The 19,457-nt window shown below is 49.2% G+C and overlaps 1 protein-coding gene across 1 annotated transcript in view; it reads left to right on the top strand.

The window, feature by feature from the left end:
* LOC139276218 (cell adhesion molecule DSCAM) overlaps positions 1-19,457 on the top strand; it is a 699,015-nt gene that overhangs the window by 465,052 nt on the left and 214,506 nt on the right. The window lies entirely within an intron of this gene.

The raw sequence follows: 19,457 nt of genomic DNA, 5'->3' as shown, positions 1-19,457 counted from the left end.
CTATATAAATGCAAGTCTTTCTATGAATGCATGTCTTTCTTTGCCCTTATGGCTGAGTTGGTGAGTGCACTGTCCAATCTAGAATTGAGTCATTCACATAGAGATGTCTGGTTTTCCTGTGTCTTGTGCTGATTGAGTTGACCACAACCAGGGACACTGCAATTGACTTCACTGCTCCTGGGTTAGAGGGGGAAGGACTTGTCCAGGCTTCTGTCACTATCTGATGACTTTTCTTGGAAAGTGTATATATCTGTGTGAGGACAGGGTTGGGGGGATGGGGGTGAATGAGCTCAACCTTAGCTCTCATGACCTCCACAATGGCCATTCCTCATTGGCAAGCCATGCCAATTGAAGAAAAGCCATTTGGATGCGAGACTGAAGACCTGCTTGTCCACATGGAACTGTGCCTTAGCAATAGTCCTTGCCTTGAAGACACTCGGCGAGAAGATTCAAACATAAAAAACGCATATCATTGGGGCTTAGGTAATGTGACAAAGGAAAGTGAAATCCAGCGCACAACTTTGAAACGGCAATAAAAACGACAAGAAAAATCGTTGGGTATATCAGTGCTATCTCTATCTCTCAGGGAATTTAAGCCAGTATCCCATTATGCTCTCACCATTTTCTTCTGAGCCATCAATTGGATAATATACCCATTATCCCCAAGTTGCAGAGGTCATATTCCTTTTGTTGATTCTCCATTGGAGATGGAGTTTAATGGGATTATCGAATAGATATTCTGCGGATACATGTCTGCATTAGTGTCAGCCGTGGCTCAGTGGGTAGCACTCTCACCTCCAAGTCACAAGGTTCTGGGTTCACGCCACACTCCAGGGACTTGAGCACAAAAAAATCTGGGCAGACACTCCAGTGATGAAGGAGGTGCTGTCTTGTAGATTAGACATTAAATCAAAGCCCTGTCTGCTCTCTCAGGTGGATGTAAAAGATCCCAAGACACTATTTCTAAGAAGAGCAGGGAAGTTATCCCTGGTGTCTTGGCCAATAGTTATCCCTCAATCAACATACAAAAAAAACAGATTATCCAGTCATTATCATATTGCTGTTTGTGCGAGCTTGCTGTGCGCAAATTGGCTGCTGCGTTTCTTATATTATAATAGTGACCACACTCCAAAGGTACTTCATTGGCTGTAAAGCGCTTTGCGACATCTGGTAATCGTGAAAGGCGTTTATAAATGTAAGTCTTTCTTTTCGTTTTATTGGGTACTGATCGTGAACCTCTGAGCAAAGCCAACTAAAGACGATTACTAAATCAGTTATATAACGTTTGGACGAATTACTGGTAAATATTGAATTCTGTGGAACCCCCAATGTGCTTTGGTTTGTATTGGGGTTCCTGAAACTATAGGGCTGACTTCCTTCCTGCACTCTGTCTAGCTGCAGATCAAACTGAGTGCACCCAGAGTGATCAGAACCTCAGCAGAAACAATCTGTTCTTTCTGAGTCAGATCATTTTAATAGGCCCATGGTGCAGTCCCAACACCTTGACAGTACATTGCACCTGGAAGACAGGGAACAAAATGAACCATAGCTGGAGAAAGGCTGCAGCAGTGTGGTAATGGGTGCTGGCTTTGGCAGTGGCGGGGTGGGGGGGTAGCGAGGGGACGTCTGCTCTTCTCCACCAGCAGCCTGAAGGCTTGATAACCTTTCTGCTTGCCCGGAAAAAAAAAAGAGGACACTTAACCTTTTGGCCTTCCATCATCGTAGGCAGTCTCCCGAAATCGAGGAAGACTTGCTTCCACTCTAAAAGTGAGTTTTCAGGTGACTGAAGAGTTCAATACGGGAATTACAGTCTCTGTCGCAGGTGGGATAGACAGTGGTTGAAGGAAAGGGTGGGTGGGGAGTCTGGTTTGTTGCACGCTCCTTCCGTTGCCTGCGCTTGTTTTCTGTATGCTCTCGGCGACGAGACTCGAGGTGCTCAGCGCTCTTCCGGATGCTCTTCCTCCACTTAGGGCGGTCTTTGCCCAGGTGCCGATGGGAATGTTGCACTTTATCAAGGAGGCTTTGAGGGTGCCCTTGAAATGTTTCCTCTGCCCACCTGGGGATCGCCTTCCGTGTAGTAGTTCCGAGTAGAGCGCTTGCTTTGGGTGTCTCTTGTCGGGCATGAGGACGATGTACTTGTTGCCTCTACATCTCATATCTCATGATCCTTTGGCAAACAGAGAGCGAGGAATATGAAGTGGAAAGTATTGTGACGTCAATTCAACCTTGTTTCCATAAGATTTCAATGCTTGTGCCTGTTATATGTTCCACTCTCTCAAAGGGAATCCCCAGAGGTACATGTGCAATGCACAGAGGGCTGAGACCCAGCAACACAGGCCACCGTGCCTTTTCCCCTGGCTCGCATTCGCAAAATAAACATTCCCATTACACTGTGATTTAAAATGCTTCGTTTTTGTCATCAAATCATTTTAAGTTGTATTAATCAAACTGCACCAAGTTACCACTCTTAAATATACCACAGAATATTTTTTTGAAGCAAAATATTTTTTTTAATAAAAATCACATTTAAAAAGATGCATCTATTTGTACTAATAAAATGTCCACCGCGTCTCTGATTGGCTTTCCAATATCACATGACCTATTGCTGATTGGTCCCCTTCGAGCATAAGCCACACCCTGAAGTTTCTCAGGAATGTGTAACTGGAACCACCCAGCCCAAGTTCTGACTGATTTTGCAAATTGTAATTTGATCCATTCTGACTTCAGAAGCCAGAGAGGACAGATCTCAAACAACCAGCAAAAGCCACCAAGTTCCAGCTGAAGTCCCTTACCCCAGCACAAATGCATGACCTTACGCCCCCGCCTCCGCCCCCCCCCCGCCATAGATGGGGCATTATGTGGGTCACAGATTGTTAACAGGTTTATTGGGTATGAAGTGAATAGTGACAGCGTTGTTACTTCTGGATTTCATCCACTCCAACAATGTCTCTGACGCACCGAGCCGCACTGAGCTTTCCGAGAAACATGATCCGTCTTCCCCGAGTTCCCTATTTCCCCTCCTCCCGCCGTGTCATTCTCTTCCCCCTCCATGTGTTTCTCTTCCCCACTGCCTCCTCCGTGTTGCTCTCCCCCCTGCGTGTCTCCCCCCCCTCGTGTCTATCTCCCCCCGTGTCTTTCTCATCCCCCCGCCTCTTTCCCCGCCGCCCGTCACCCCTCTCTCCCTCTCCGCCCCTCTCTCCCTTTCCGCCCCTCTCTCCCTCTCCGCCCCTCTCTCCCCTCCCGCCTCTCTCTCTCCACACCGCCCGCCGCCCCTCTATCCTCCCTGTCGCCCCTCTCTCCCCCCCGTTTCTCTCTCCCCGCCACCCCTCTCTCCCCCTCCGCCCCTCTCTCTGGCCCCGCTTCTCTCTCTCCCCCCCACCTCTCTCTCTCCATGCCGCCTCTCTCTCCCCCGCCGCCCGTCTCTCCCCTCCCGCCCCTCTCTCCGCCCGCGCCTCTCTCTCTCCCCGATGCTTCTCTCTCTCCCCAACGCTTCTCTCTCTCCCCACCTCTCTCTCCCCGTCGCTCCTCTCTCCCCCACCTCTCTCTCCCACCGCCCCTCTCTCTCTCCCCACAGCCTCTCTCTCTCCCAGCCTCTCTCCCCCCACCCCCTACCCCACCCCCGCTGCTCTCTCCCCCGCTGCCCTTCTCTCTCTCCCCACAGCCTCTCTCTCTCCCAGCCTCTCTCCCCCCACCCCCTGTCCCGCCCGCTGCTCTCTCCCCCGCTGCCCCTCTCTCTCTCCCCACAGCCTCTCTCTCTCCCAGCCTCTCTCCCCCCACCCCCTGCCCCCCCCGCTGCTCTCTCCCCCGCTGCCCCTCTCTCTCTCCCTCCCAGCCTCTCTCCCCCCACCCCCTGCCCCCCCCGCCGCTCTCTCCTCCGCCACCACTCTCCCCCCGCCAACTCTCTCTCCTGTAAGGGGTTCTCGGGGAGTGTTGTTGTGCCTTGGATGTCTCTCTCTGGGCTTCTGCCCTCACAGCTTATGTCTGGCCTGTGAGGTACCCTGAGTGCTGCAAGAGGACCCCTGGAGAGACTGTGTCCACAGCTTATGAAGAGGGTTTTGAGACTCGTGTATCCCCACAGCTTATGCCTAGCCTGTGAGGCACCTGTGAGTGTCAAACACTCCTAACCCCTTCTTCCCTAGCCTGTGACACACAGTTGAGCATTTTCGAGGCTCTCCTAGCTTCCCTTACACTCTTCTGACATAAGACTCACGATCAGGAGATGCAATACAATAGAAACATAGAAACATAGAAACATAGAAAATAGGTGCAGGAGTAGGCCATTCGGCCCTTCTAGCCTGCACCGCCATTCAATGAGTTCATGGCTGAACATTCAACTTCAGTACCCCATTCCTGCTTTCTCGCCATACCCCTTGATCCCCCTAGCAGTAAGGACCTCATCTAACTCCTTTTTGAATATATTTAGTGAATTGGCCTCAACAACTTTCTGTGGTAGAGAATTCCACAGGTTCACCACTCTCTGGGTGAAGAAGTTCCTCCGCATCTCGGTCCTAAATGGCTTACCCCTTATCCTTAGACTGTGACCCCTGGTTCTGGACTTCCCCAACATTGGGAACATTCTTCCTGCATCTAACCTGTCTAACCCCGTCAGAATTTTATATGTTTCTATGAGGTCCCCTCTCATTCTTCTGAACTCCAGTGAATACAAGCCCAGTTGATCCAGTCTTTCTTGATAGGTCAGTCCCGCCATCCCGGGAATCAGTCTGGTGAACCTTCGCTGCACTCCCTCAATAGCAAGAATGTCCTTCCTCAGGTTAGGAGACCAAAACTGTACACAATACTCCAGGTGTGGCCTCACCAATGCCCTGTACAACTGTAGCAACACCTCCCTGCCCCTGTACTCAAATCCCCTTGCTATGAAGGCCAACATGCCATTTGCTTTCTTAACCGCCTGCTGCACCTGCATGCCAACCTTCAATGACTGATGTACCATGACACCCAGGTCTCTTTGCACCTCCCCTTTTCCTAATCTGTCACCATTCAGATAATAGTCTGTCTCTCTGTTTTTACCACCAAAGTGGATAACCTCACATTTATCCACATTATACTTCATCTGCCATGCATTTGCCCACTCACCTAACCTATCCAAGTCGCTCTGCAGCCTCACAGCATCCTCCTCGCAGCTCACACTGCCACCCAACTTAGTGTCATCCGCAAATTTGGAGATACTACATTTAATCCCCTCATCTAAATCATTAATGTACAGTGTAAACAGCTGGGGCCCCAGCACAGAACCTTGCGGTACCCCACTAGTCACTGCCTGCCATTCTGAAAAGTACCCATTTACTCCTACTCTTTGCTTCTTGTCTGACAACCAGTTCTCAATCCATGTCAGTACACTACCCCCAATCCCATGTGCTCTAACTTTGCACATCAATCTCTTGTGTGGGACCTTGTCGAACGCCTTCTGAAAGTCCAAATATACCACATCAACTGGTTCTCCCTTATCCACTCTACTGGAAACATCCTCAAAAAATTCCAGAAGATTTGTCAAGCATGATATCCCTTTCACAAATCCATGCTGACTTGGACCTATCATGTCACCTCTTTCCAAATGCACTGCTATGACATCCTTAATAATTGATTCCATCATTTTACCCACTACCGATGTCAGGCTGACCGGTCTATAATTCCCTGTTTTCTCTCTCCCTCCTTTTTTAAAAAGTGGGGTTACATTGGCTACCCTCCACTCCATAGGAACTGATCCAGAGTCAATGGAATGTTGGAAAATGACTGTCAACGCATCCACTATTTCCAAGGCCACCTCCTTAAGTACTCTGGGATGCAGTCCATCAGGCCCTGGGGATTTATCGGCCTTCAATCCCATCAATTTCCCCAACACAATTTCCCGGCTAATAAGGATTTCCCTCAGTTCCTCCTCCTTACTAGACCCCCCGACCCCTTTTATAACCGGAAGGTTGTTCGTGTCCTCCTTCGTGAATACCGAACCAAAGTACTTGTTCAATTGGTCCGCCATTTCTTTGTTCCCCGTTATGACTTCCCCTGATTCTGACTGCAGGGGACCTACATTTGTCTTTACTAACCTTTTTCTCTTTACATATCTATAGAAACTTTTGCAATCCGTCTTAATGTTCCCTGCAAGCTTCTTCTCATACTCCATTTTCCCTGCCCTAATCAAACCCTTTGTCCTCCTCTGCTGAGTTCTAAATTTCTCCCAGTCCCCAGGTTCGCTGCTATTTCTGGCCAATTTGTATGCCACTTCCTTGGCTTTAATACTATCCCTGATTTCCCTTGATAGCCACGGTTGAGCCACCTTCCCTTTTTTATTTCTATGCCAGACAGGAATGTACAATTGTTGTAGTTCATCCATGCGGTCTCTAAATGTCTGCCATTGCCCATCCACAGTCAACCCCTTAAGTATCATTCGCCAATCCATCTCAGCCAATTCACGCCTCATACCTTCAAAGTTAGCCTTCTTTAAGAACTGAGACAAGGTGATTCCAAGAGGAACTTCGGCTTCCAATTTATTTAACAAGGTGTATCTCAACAAACAACAATACACCAATAAAACAATCCCCCTAAATCCCACTAAACGGACACAACGAAAATCTTCACACCAGTTTAGCAGTACAATGCCCAACCTCCCACCTTTCCTGGCCTAACTGAGTTGGGAGTTCCGGGGACCAGAGGTTATACTCACTACTGTGCCTTCTGCAATCTGGTGGTTTGTTTCTTCGATCTTCGGTGTCTTCGGACACTGGTTTTCCTTCAGTGTCGAGAGGCTTGCTGGTTGTTGGATCATGAGAGCAGGGAACCACACACACTGCATCAGAAACCTCTTTTTATAGCCAGATTATCCAGTCCACCTCTCCTGCTGAAATCGATCCTTCCCATTGGTGGGCTTTATGATTTTGAAAAATGCAGCAGTTTTAGATTATTGCGGGTTTTTTCCACTGATGTTAACCTACTCAAGGTTTGAGTAGGTGTTGATTGGGTTGGCCTCCTGTAGCTATTGTGTAGGCCCTTGGATTGTTTTGGGTTCCCTAGTTTTCTGAAGGTCTGCATAATTTCCTTCCATAGTGTAAACATGGGGAAGACAATAGCCCGATAATGGCAATGAGTCAGTCCCACAGTTTTCGAGCAAGTGCTCTCCCTTTGGCTTGAAAGCCCCATGCTTCGGGCTGACTCTGTCCTCCCCCGTCCAATCACTGCTCTGCCAAGGTCGGACCGTCTCGGTTTCAATTTTACATTGCAGCACAGACAGATCCCACAGCTCTTTTCCTTCTGGGTAAAATGAGGGGGTTTTCGTCCTCCCCTACACTCCCCGCTGCCCCTCTCTACCTCCACCTCTCTCTCTCCCCATCCCCCACCTCTCTCTCTCCCCACAGCCTCTCTCTCTCCCCCCCCCACACCGCTCTCCCCGCCGTCCCTCTCTCCCCCCCGCCCCTCTCTCTCCCGCTGTCTCTCTGTCTCTCCGCCACCTCTCTCTCTCCCCACAGCCTCTCTCTCTCCCCCCCCCACACCGCTCTCTCCCCACCGTCTCTCTCCCCCCCGCCTCTCTCTCTCCCCACCGCCCGTCTCTCTCTCTCTCTCCCCCGCCGCCTCCCTCTCTCCCCACCGCCCCTCTCTCCCTCTCTCTCCCCCGCTGACTCTCTCTCTCTCCGCCACCTCTCTCTCTCTCCCCGCCGCCCGTCGCCCCTCTCTCTCCCCACCACCCCTCTCTCTCTCCCCTGCCCGCCGCCCCCTCTCCCCCGCCGCCCCTCTCTCCCTCTCTCCCCTGCCGTCTTTCTCTCCCCCGCCGCCCCTCTCTCCCTCTCTCCCCTGCCGCCCCTCTCTCCCTCTCTCCCCTGCCGCCCCTCTCTCCCTCTCTCCCCTGCCGCCCCTCTCTCCCCCGCCGCCCCTCTCTCCCCTGCCGCCCCTCTCTCCCTCTCTCCCGCCGCCTCTCTCTCCCTGCCGCCGCTCTCTCCCTGCCCAGATGGGAGGCTCAGCGGGAGGCTCAGCGACTTGCGGCGCGGTCGGATAACGTGGGCAATTGAAGAACAACATGGCCCTACTTCCGGTTTGGGTTCCGGGCGGGAGGCGTCGGGGGCAGGGTCCGGAGGACGCAGGCGCAGAAGGTAGGAAGAGAAAAGCGTTAGTACAAATAGTCACTCTGCAGTTAAAATGCTGCCATTTGCGCTGGTTCATGACAAAATGCAAATAAGTTTGAGCAGGAACTCAATGGAGGGGAGGTGGGGGGACACGTTTCAAAACGGGGGCAATTTTGGACACAATTTGCACCGGAATCGCTGATTACGCCCAAAGCGGAAACTCTACCCCATCAAAGATATATTTAGAAAGAAAATAATTGCACTTCGACAGATGGAGTAATGATCATATTGTGGCAACGAGGCTGAGTGACATTTGTTGAGCAGAACTGTGGTCAGTCTTGGCTGTGTCACTCAAAGGGGTATGGTTACCTAACTGCAAATGTTGGTTTGCCTTCTCTGTTGCTGTGGCAACACTACAAGGCAGCACTTTGTTCATTGCTTCCTGCAGGTATTGCTATGGAAGTATAGCAAAGAGGTTCACTGAAGTATCCTAATTTTGCCCCATCCGGTGACTTTGAATGGTGCCGTGCACTCTGACACTGTCCTCTCATCTCCAAGATCCAGCCCAGACTAATGAGGTGAAAGTCTCGTCTGTCTACGAGCTGGAAAAGTACAAAGTAAACGGAGTTTCGGCCAAGTGGGAACAGCACAAAGCTATCCGTAATTAGCCAGAGAGCTGGCAGTCCCAGGCACTGCAGCAATGGATGCACTTTGGAGTATGGATGGCTTACAGAAACATAGAAACATAGAAAATAGGTGCAGGAGTAGGCCATTCAGCCCTTCGCGCCTGCACCACCATTTAATAAGATCATGGCTGATCATTCACCTCAGTACCCCTTTCCCCATATCAACAACAACAACTTATATTTATATAGTGCCTTTAACGTAGTAAAATGTCCGAAGGTGCTTCACAGGAGACAAAAACAACATTTGACACCGAGCCACATAAGAAGAAACGCTTGGTCAAAGAGGTAGATTTTAAGGAGCGTCTTAAAGGAAGAGAGAGAGGTAGAGAGGCTGAGAGGTTTAGGGAGGGAGTTCCAGAGCTTAGGGTCCAGGCAGCATGGCCACCGATGGTTGAGCGATTATAATTGGGGATGCTCAAGAGGGCTGAATTTGAGGAGCGTAGATATCTCTGGGGGCTTGTGAGGCTGGAGGAGATTACAGAGATAGGGAGGGATTTGTAAATAAGGATGTGAATTTTGAAATTGAGGCGTTGCTTAATCGGGAGCCAATGTAGGTCAGCGAGCACAGGGGTGATGGGTGAATGGGACTTGGTGCGAGTTAGGACACGGGTTGCTGAGTTTTGGATGAACTCAAGTTTACATAGGGTAGAATGTGGGAGGCCAGCCAGGAGTGCGTTGGAGTAGTCAAGTTTAGAGGTAACAAAGGCATGAATGAGGGTTTCAGCAGCAGAAGAGCTGAGGCAAGTGCGGAGACGGGCAATGTTACTGAGATGGAAATAGGCGGTCTTAGTTATGCTGCGGATATGTGGCTGGAAGCTCATTTCAGGGTCAAATATGATACCTTGTTGTGAACAGTCTGGTTTAGCCTCAGACAGATGCTCGGGTGAGGGTTAAGAACATAAGAACATAAGAAATAGGAGCAGGAGTAGGCCATATGGCCTCTCGAGCCTGCTCTGCCATTCAATACGATCATGGCTGATCCGATCATGGATTCAGCTCCACTTCCCTGCCCGCTCCCCATAACCCCTTATCCCCTTATCGTTTAAGAAACGGTCTATTTTTGTCTTAAATTTATTCAATGTCCCAGCTTCCACAGCTCTCTGAGGCAGCAAATTCCACAGATTTACAACCCTCTGAGAGAAGAAATTTCTCCTCATCTCAGTTTTAAATGGGCGGCCCCTTATTCTAAGATTATGCCCTCTAGTTATAGTCTCCCCCATCAGTGGAAACATCCTCTCTGCATCCACCTTGTCAGGCTCCCTCATAATCTTATACATTTCGATAAGATCACCTCTCATTCTTCTGAATTCCAATGAGTAGAGGCGCAACCTACTCATCCTTTCCTCATAAGTCAACCCCTTCATCCCCGGAATCAACCTCGTGAACCTTCTCTGAACTGCAGCACTTTGCAATCTTTCTCCATTTAAATAGTACTTTGCTCTTTGATTTTTTTCTGCAAAGTGCATGACCTCACACTTTCCAACATTATACTCCATCTGCCAAACTTTTACCCACTCACTTAACCTGTCTATATCCTTTTGCAGATTTTTTGAGTCCTCCTCACACATTGTTTGTCCTCCCATCTTTGTATAGTCAGCAAATTTTTCTTAATTGCCTCCAAAGCAAGTATATCCTTTCGTAAATATGGAAACCAAAACTGCACGCAGTACTCCAGATGTAGTCTCACCAATACCCTGTATAACTGTAGCAAGACTTCCCTGCTTTTATACTCCTTCCCCTTTGCAATAAAGGCCAAGATTCCATTGGCCTTCCTGATCACTTGCTGTAACTGCCTACTATCCTTTTGTGTTTCATGCACAAGTATCCCCAGGTCCTGCTGTACTGCAACACTTTGCAATCTTTCTCTGTTTAAATAATAACTTGCTCTTTGATTTTTTCTAGAAAAGTGCATGACCTCACACTTTCCAACATTATACTCCATCTGCCAAATTTTTGCCCATTCACTTAGCCTGTCTATGTCCTTTTGCAGATTTTTTTGCGTCCTCCTCACGCATTGCTTTTCCTTCCATCTTTGTATCGTCAGCAAACTTAGCTACGTTACACTCAGTCCCTTCTTCCAAGATGGAGTCAGTGGCTAGGGAATGCAGTTTGTGGCAGGGACCAAAGACAATGGCTTCGGTCTTTCCAATATTTAATTGGAGAAATGTTCTGCTCATCCAGTACTGGATGTCTGACAAGCAGTCTGACAATTTAGAGACCATGGAGGGGTCAAGAGAAGTGGTGGAGAGGTAGAGCTGGGGGTCATCAGCATACATATGGAAACTGATGCCGTGTTTTTGGATGACATCGCCAAGGGGCAATATGTAGATAAGAAATAGGAGGGGACCAAGGATAGATCCTTGGGGAACACCAGAGGCAGGAGTGGGAAGAGAAGCCATTGCCAGAGATTTTCTGGCTACGATTAGATATATAAGAATGGAACTAGGCAAGTGCAGTTCCACCCAGCTGGATGATGGTTGGGAGGCATTGGAGAAGGATGGAGTGGTCAACTGTGTCAAAGGCTGTCGACAAGTCAAGAAGGAAGAGGAGGGATAGTTTACCTTTGTCACAGTCATTTGTGACTTTGATGAGAGCTGTTTCAGTACTGTGGCAGGGGCGGGAACCAGATTGAAGGGATTCAAATACGGATTTCTGAGAAAGCTAGACTTTGGAAAGGAAAGGGAGGTTGGAGATGTGGCGGTAGCTAGCAAGCACAGTGGGGTCAAGGGTTGGTTTTTTGAAAGGGGTGATGTTGGTAGATTTGAGGGAGAGGGGGACAGTACCTGAGGAGAGAGAACCGTTAACAATGTCAGCTAACATGGGAGCCAGAAAAGGAAGTTGGGTGGTCAGCAGTTTAGTGGGAATAGGGTCAAGGGAGCAGGAAATGTGCCTCATGGACAAGATGAGCGTGGAGAGGTCAAGAGGGGAGATCAGAGAGAAACTGGAGAGCAATGTGAGTTTCGGGCTCGGGCAGGAGGGAACCTCAGAGGAAGTTTGGCCCTGTGGATTAGGGGAAGGAAGGGAACTTGCAGAGGCAGCTGATCGGATGGTCTCAGTCATTGAGACAAAGGAGTCCATGAGCTCCTCACACTTGTTGTTGGAGGCGAGTGTGGTGGAGAGGGCTATTAAGGAGACAGTTAGCAGTAGAGAATAGTAGCTAGGGGTTATCTTTGCATTCCAGAATGATCCTGGAAAAGTGAGCAGTTTTTGCAGACAATTAAGAGTAGGACACGATAATGCTTTATGTGGTCCAGTCAGATCTGGCGGTGAATGGCTCAACTAATTGTCCGCCTCACCAGTTCAAGCCTGCGCCCCTTGGACTTGAGGGAGCAAAGATGAGGCCTGTACCAGGGGGAATAGCCAGGGTGAGAGAGATAATGGTTTTAATAGGGACTAGGGCATCACAGGTGGTGGTGAGGGTGTGGTTGAGCAGATCGGTGGCTTTTTGTCCTCTAAGTATTTATCCAATTCCCTTTTGAAGACTACTATTGATTCTGTATCCACTGCCCTATCAGGCAGTGCATTCCAAATCCTAACCACTTGTTGTGTAAAAAAGATTTTCCTCATGTCGCCTCTGCTTCTTTTGCTAATCACCTTAAACCTGTGCCCTCTCGATATCGATCCTTCAGCCATTGGAAACAGTTTCCCTTTATTAACTCTATCTAAACTCTTCATGATTTTAAACACCTCTATCAAATCTCCTCATACCCTTCCCTGCTCCAAGGAGAACAACCCCAGCTTCCTCAGTCTAACCACATAACTGTAATCCCTCATCGCTGGAACCATTCTAGTAAATCTCTTCTGAGCCCTCGGCAAAGCCTTCACGTCCTTCCTCAAGTGCAGTGCCCAGAATTGGACACAATACTCCAGTTGGGGCTGAACTAGTGTTTTAAAGGAGAATTCTTATTTTATTTATTTGTTCACGGGATGTGGGCTCATAAGTGTTTGAATGCAGTCAGCAGGGCAGGGAGGGCCGTTCCCAGCCGTAGAATCAGCGAAACGTACAGCACAGCAAGAGGCCAATCGGCCCATCTTGCCAATACCGACTCTTCGAAAGAGCAGTTGTGCTTCATCTGGCAAGGTTTGGGGGGGGGTGGAGGGGTGGTGTTGGGGGAAAGGAAATTCAGCTTGGGGTGTGAATGTGATAGTCCTCCCCGTCGAATTTTGCTCCCATTTCCGCTGTCACTTTTGGGCAGGACGGCAGAATACAGTCTGTCATGAGAGCTATTGTTGCTCTCGGTGGTGCAGCGATTTGATCCAGGGTGATAAAAGCCTGCATTGTTTTATGAAAGAAATCCTGTGCAGGGCATTTGAAAAGAGTAGCAGAGCTGACGGGATAAAGCCAGAAACAATAGTCACGTGATTCCAAGCTGCAGACTAGGATGGGAAATCATGGCAGGTTGCACAGATTTCATGAAGCAGACAAGCAAACAGCTGGATATTACAAGCCTGACATCAAAAGAATCTTCCTTGCTGCCTGGGTCCTGACAACCAGTGCAAACTAACAAGCTGTCAAGCCCATAACTGTACGCTCTGAGGTTGTGGAGCTGCAATTCTCCTCAAAGCTCCCACAATGACAAACGTAATGACAGAATAGCTGCAGCTATCAGAGTCTTTTTCCCCCCATTACTCTTTTGAGCAATCTGGCTGATGCAGAGGCACAAATTCCTGGCCATCATACCGTCTCCTACCCACCCCCACCCCCGCCCAAACCTGTCCCCGATAGCTCACCAATTACTCAATTGCTCGCGCTGCTGGACTTGAGACATGATAAAAGGCTGACACTTTATAGCCCGGCACCGAAGCAGCATTGCTCTTCCGGACATGCTGTCCCATGGACGTTGCTTCAAACTCCGACGTGCTTGGTCCTGTAGCTCAGGTGGATCTGAACGATCTCATGGTGCAACGCGAAGAGGAGTAGCGAATTCTCCCGGCCAACAACCTCCTCTCAACCAAAAACTGGCCATTCACCGCTTCTCATTGGCTCTTTGCGGGATCTTGCCGTGCACAAAAAATGGCTGCCTGTGTGGAACAAGAACAGATCAAAGTCATTTGTGAAGTGCTTTTGGGATGTTGCTCGAGAGACAGGATAAGGTGTTGTAGACATGCAAACCTTTCTTGGGGCTATTGCTTGGGTTTGAGCCTGGACAGTGAGTGCCAGCAGGCTATTCAACCCTGATGTGGGATGGCAGAGCCCAACCCTTCTCTCAGAGGGCTGTAAATCTATGGAATTCTCTGCTCCAGAGAGCTGTGGAGGCTGGGTCATTGAATATATTTAAGGCGAGGATAGACAGATTTTTGAGCGATAAGTGAGTAAAGGGTTATGGGGAGCGGGCAGGGAAGTGGAGCTGAGCCCATGATCAGATCAGCCATGATCTTATTGAATGGTGGAGCAGGCTCGAGGGGCCAAATGGCCTACTCCTGCTCCTATTTCTTATCTTCTTATGTTCTCAACCCTGCCCTTTCCAACAGAGGGCCAGTTAAGAGCGGGAACTCTGGCTGAGATTTCCCTTCCGTAACCCAGAGACAATTGTAAAGTTACAACTATCTTGAGTTCCAAGAAGGCATCTTTATTTATCACTAATGTTATTGTATGTCACTTGCTCCTTTACTGGTTATATAGCTGTGCCTCATTAAGTTCTCGGAGCTAGTCAGGTCCAATGCAAGTAGCTGCCAAAGACTGGCCAGCTTCCTTCTTTCCTGCCAAGAAAATTGGAGAGAGAGAGAGAGTGACCCTGGAGTGTTTTGGCACAGGTCGAAGTGACCAAACTCCCCAGGCTCACGGAGGTGGTAATCCATTTGCCACCTGTACCCATGATTGGTGCTTGGAATGTGGTCACCCACCCAAATGAGAGATAGGGAGGAAACCTCCTTTGGAAAAATAAATACATCTGTAAGATACAATGTCCATGATCTTCATTGACAATGAATCCTCATTAGGAATGCAAGTAATCAGTAGAACCATGGGAATCTCTGCTGCTTGGGTCCCAAGTCCCGCTCACCCATCACCCCTGTGCTCGCTGGCCTACATTGGCTTCCAGTTAAGCAACGCCTCGATTTCAAAATTCTCATCCTTGTTTTCAAATCCCTCCATGGCCTTGCCCCTCCCTATCTCTGTAATCTCCTCCAGTCCCACAACCCCCCAAGATGCCGGAGCTCCTCTAATTCCGGCCTCTTGAGCATCCCCGATTTGAATTGTTCCACCATTGGTGGTCTTGCCTTCAGCTGCCGAGGCTCCAAGCTCTGGAACTCCCTCCCTAAACCTCTCTAGGGAGAAATTCATGAGCACCGACTTTTAAAAGCTGAAAGAATTAATGATTTTCAACTGTAAAAAAACTCGGGGGTTGCCCTGCAGGAAGGAAGTGGAATGCTAAATCAGGCGCTCTACTTCCTTCCTGGTGCACAACGGGCAGCAGGTGGAGCGGAAGTTGTGCAGCGCTGTCATGTTCAGGGGCTCCTTCCCACCCTTAAAGGGAAAGGCCATTGCTGCAGGCCCTGCAAAGGAAAAACTCACCTGGACCCCAGGTGGCAGCCGCGATCCGGCCTGATCAGCCCGATGCACTGCAGCAGAATGCCGGGCTGATCGATCGCGGCAGGAGAGTAACCTAAAAAAAGAAGAAAAACAATGTTTTACATTTTTTTACTTACCTCGGCCACCTCACCTTTAACTTTCGCCCTCCCGAAGCGCCCGGTCTCCCGTTCAACGGCTCCTGCAGCTGTCAGTGTTGTTGCCTCACAATGCTGCAGGGCGCAGAACCCAAGTTTGGATCTGGGGCGCTACCGGGGTGATGTGCACGGTGATGACGTCACGATCTCCAAGCGAAGGAAATCATGGCGCAATGTCTTACCGCTGCCGTAAACCTCACGGCGATTTTATCGGGAATCGTTTATCGCGCTGCTCCGTCGGTAAGTGGTTGGAGACTCGATAGTGCCCCCCCCGGAGGTGATAACGGGAGATGCTAAGGAGCCCAATTTCTAGGACGAAGGCCCCTACTTTCCATTTGCTGCATGTTTAGCGCCCGTGGGTATTAACGTACAATTTTTTTTTGTACATTTGAGCCAGAAAAAAAAAATCGGGACTTTCGCCAAACAAATATTTGAATTTGGCGCCACGCTCTCCAAAGTTAGTCTGGGGAGGGGCGCGGAGCTTCAAATCTGCGCTAAAAACTCTCTGGGCATGTGCGAAAAAAAAACTTCCTGGTCTAGATCAGACATTTTTAAAGATGCCTTTGTGATCGGATCATTTTTCCTTTTGTGATCGGATCGTGCTGGCTAAATCCTTCTGCAATTCTGAGCATTAAAACCTGCAAAACATGGCTGAGAGGGAAGTGGAAGAGGAATTCTAAGGAGGAGAAGATAGGGCCGTTCGATTTCTCCCACACGATGTGGTATCCCTGGTAGATGTCATTGAGAGGAAATGGGATCTGCTGGCAACTCAGGGGGACAAGCGAAAAAAGTAAAACCTGCTACAATGGCTCACCGTTAGGATGATGTTGCTGTGGAGTACAATGCAGTAGCCATCATCCGGAGAATCGGCCGGCAGCTGAAAAAGAAGTGGCAGGACCTAGGACAATTAGTTAAAGTAAGTACGCACTGCAATTACATTTATAAATGTGTGTGTGTGTGTGTGTGTGTGGCCACCACAGCAGAAGGACACACTCTGAAAAAGTTCTATTTTCATCTTTACAGTTGAAGAATGCAAAGATCAGGAACCGCAGGAATCGTACTGGTGGAGGTCCACCAAGTAAGCTGCAATTGAGCCAGCTGGAACAGAGGATCTCTGATCTGATGAAAGCTCACCGGAGAGGATCCACCACCAATATGGCCACTGGGCCCGGGTCAAATAGACAAGGTAAACCCTGAAATTTGCACTGTGGGTTGGCTAAATACTGCTTGGGCTAGCTAGGCTTTAATGGATGTTTTCAATATGTTTTACAGTAGCTGTGCGTCAGGAAGAGGCAGAAGGTGATCCAGAAGGACAAGCAGAAGTACCAGCAGATGTAGCACGGGAAGGACATCCAGAAGAGAGTCCAGAATTGTTTCCTGATTTTGAGCAGGACGATTTGGATGAAGGCCAGCATGACGATCCCCTCCCACTGATCAGATGCTCATATTGGACCTCCAGCCGGTGGAGCCCATGGATCAAGATGCGGGTCCCAGTGTGGTCCAGCAATGCACAACTGTGAGAGGGAAGCCCAATAGGGTAGTGGAGCAAGGCACAGGTGGGAGACGGCGAAGGAGGGTGGAAAGGACAGTCCACAAGCGCAGGTAGACATGGTACAGCTCATTGGAATGAGTTGGGAGAGTATACAGCTAACCAGGTTGCTCCTGGACACCATGGGTAAGGTGAGGGTAGAAGTTGTGGGACTGTCAGGAGAAGTAGCAACACTGTCTGGAGGAATAGGACCACCACTGGCGGGGCAGATTAGGGAGGGAATGGTGGATGCACTTTATACACTGTCGGGACAGCTGATGGGGAAATCGTCTGACATATGTGCTGGAAATTTTCAGGTAGCTGCTCCAATAAGGGAACACACCCAGGTTGTCATTCAACAACACCAACTGGCGGCATCGACGCTGCCTTTCAAATCATCCCCAGACTACCCTCAGGGACTGTGCTGCAGGGTGGTCCACAGCTTGAGAAAGAAGATGAAGATGAACACGGGCCTTCCAGAAAGGTGTCCACTAGGTCTAGCCCTGTCCAACCCCACCAACAAAAGACAAAAAAATATACCCTTGGGCTCACCGGGGGAGCCGAGGAAGTCTGCTGCGCCAACAGACAGGGCTAAGGGTAGGGGCACCAAGGTGCGCAGGAGGGGCACTACGCGCTAGTGGTTGTTGAATCAGGGGGAGGAGAGATATTTGTATCTTGCTGTTACTTGTTTTGTTAACAGAAAATTTTGATACAATAAAGTTTTGTTAATTGAAAATATTAAAGTTTGTGAGAAGTTTAAAGTTTGATACATGTTAATTGAAAATTTTAAAGTTTGATATTTCTTCATTGAAAAGTTAAATGTTTTATTAAAGTTAAGTACAAATGTACAAATATCTAATAAACCTATTCTTTTAATTTAACCAGAATTAGTGCATTATTTTGTAAATTTAACCAACATAAACCAACATAACATTATTAAAAGTGCAAACAGGTGAAAACAGTCAACATGGTGCGACACTATAATCAACTGTGCCACAGTTTAGCCTTCAGGCAGAAAAAGGTTCACGGATTAGCCACTGATCCAAGTCTCTGGCAATGGCTAGAGGTTCCCTTGGTCGCCCCACCCTCCTCCGCCGTCGTCCTGCGGCTTGAGGTGGTTCCTCCTCCTGCTGCTGGTCCTCCTCCTCCTCTTCCTCGTCAGCCTCTTCCGAATCCTTATCCCTCCTTCTCCTCTCAGGAGAATCTTCAGTGTCCCGTACCTGTCCCCTCACGGTGGCCAAGTTGTGCAGCAACCAGCACACGACAGTGAACTGAGCGACATGGTGAGGGGAATATTGCAGATAGCTTCCAGAGTGGATCAGGCATCGGAAACACTGCTTTAAAACGCCAATTGTCCTTTCCATGATGCTCCGTGTCATTATGTGGGATATATTGTACTGACGCTCTGCCTCAGTGCGGGGTTTTCGTAGGTGGGGGGTCATAAGCCAGGTGGCGAGCCCATAACCTTTGTCCCCGAGCAACCAGCTCTGCCCTTCTGGCAGCTCCTGAAACATCACAGATATAATGCTCTCACGTAGGATGAAAGCATCATGGATGCTACCTACCTGGATATTTGGCATCCACTGCTATGATCCTCTGCAGATCGTCACACACCAGCTGCACATTTAGGGAGTGGAACCCTTTCCTGTTGCGGTAAACTTCGGAATCTTGCAAGGGTGCTCTCAAGGCAATGTGGGTACAGTCAATCGTACCCTGTACCCTGGGGAAGCCAGCAATTCTGGAAAACCCCACAGCCCTGTCTCTCATTGCCTGTGTGGTCATAGGGAAAGTGATGAACTGGTCCCTTTTGGCATACAGTGCATCAGTCACCTGTCGAATGCGGCAATGGATGATGTGCTGAGAGATCGAGTATATGTCCCCAGTTGAAGCTTGAAATGATCCTGTAGCATAGAAGGCAAGTGCTGCTGTTACCTTTACTTCTACAGGGAGGGCGGTCCTCCTTCCACTTCTTCACAGTATGTCTGCCCTGATTAGTTGGAAGATCTCAGTGATGACCTCCTTTCTGAATCGCAGCCTGTGAACGCAGTCTGCCTCACTCAGTTGCAGATATGAGCGCCTCTCCCTATAGACTCGCTGAGGGAAAGGCCTCCTCCCCATCAATTGGCCTCCCCGATATCAGCGTCAAATTATTCATCGTCTCTGCATGTGCATGCCATGTATGTCCAACACCCTTATCACATCAGGCATGCTAAAAATTGCACCCATTATTATTGTTATTATGCAGATAAATACTTATATCACTGACACCTCTCCTCCGTTTTGCTCCACAAGGCTGGGTGACGCCCTAGATCGGACCACACAGTGATCTGCGCATGTGTTTATTTGTTTGTACAGTGATTCTCTTGGGTCACCTGTGACAAATGCTGATTTCTAGCTTGCTGCTGTGCCTGTGCACAAAAGTCCCCTTCCGCATGCTCACTACAGTGATTCTCCCGGGCTCTGGTGCTTGTGTCCGGCCGAGCCCGCGACACGTGCCTCGAGCCCGGC

Source organism: Pristiophorus japonicus, chromosome 11 (assembly GCF_044704955.1).
Source record: "Pristiophorus japonicus isolate sPriJap1 chromosome 11, sPriJap1.hap1, whole genome shotgun sequence".
Lineage (NCBI taxonomy): Eukaryota > Metazoa > Chordata > Chondrichthyes > Pristiophoridae > Pristiophorus > Pristiophorus japonicus.
Note: the sequence above shows the minus strand (reverse complement) of the source record. Positions and strands in the feature narration are given on the sequence as shown.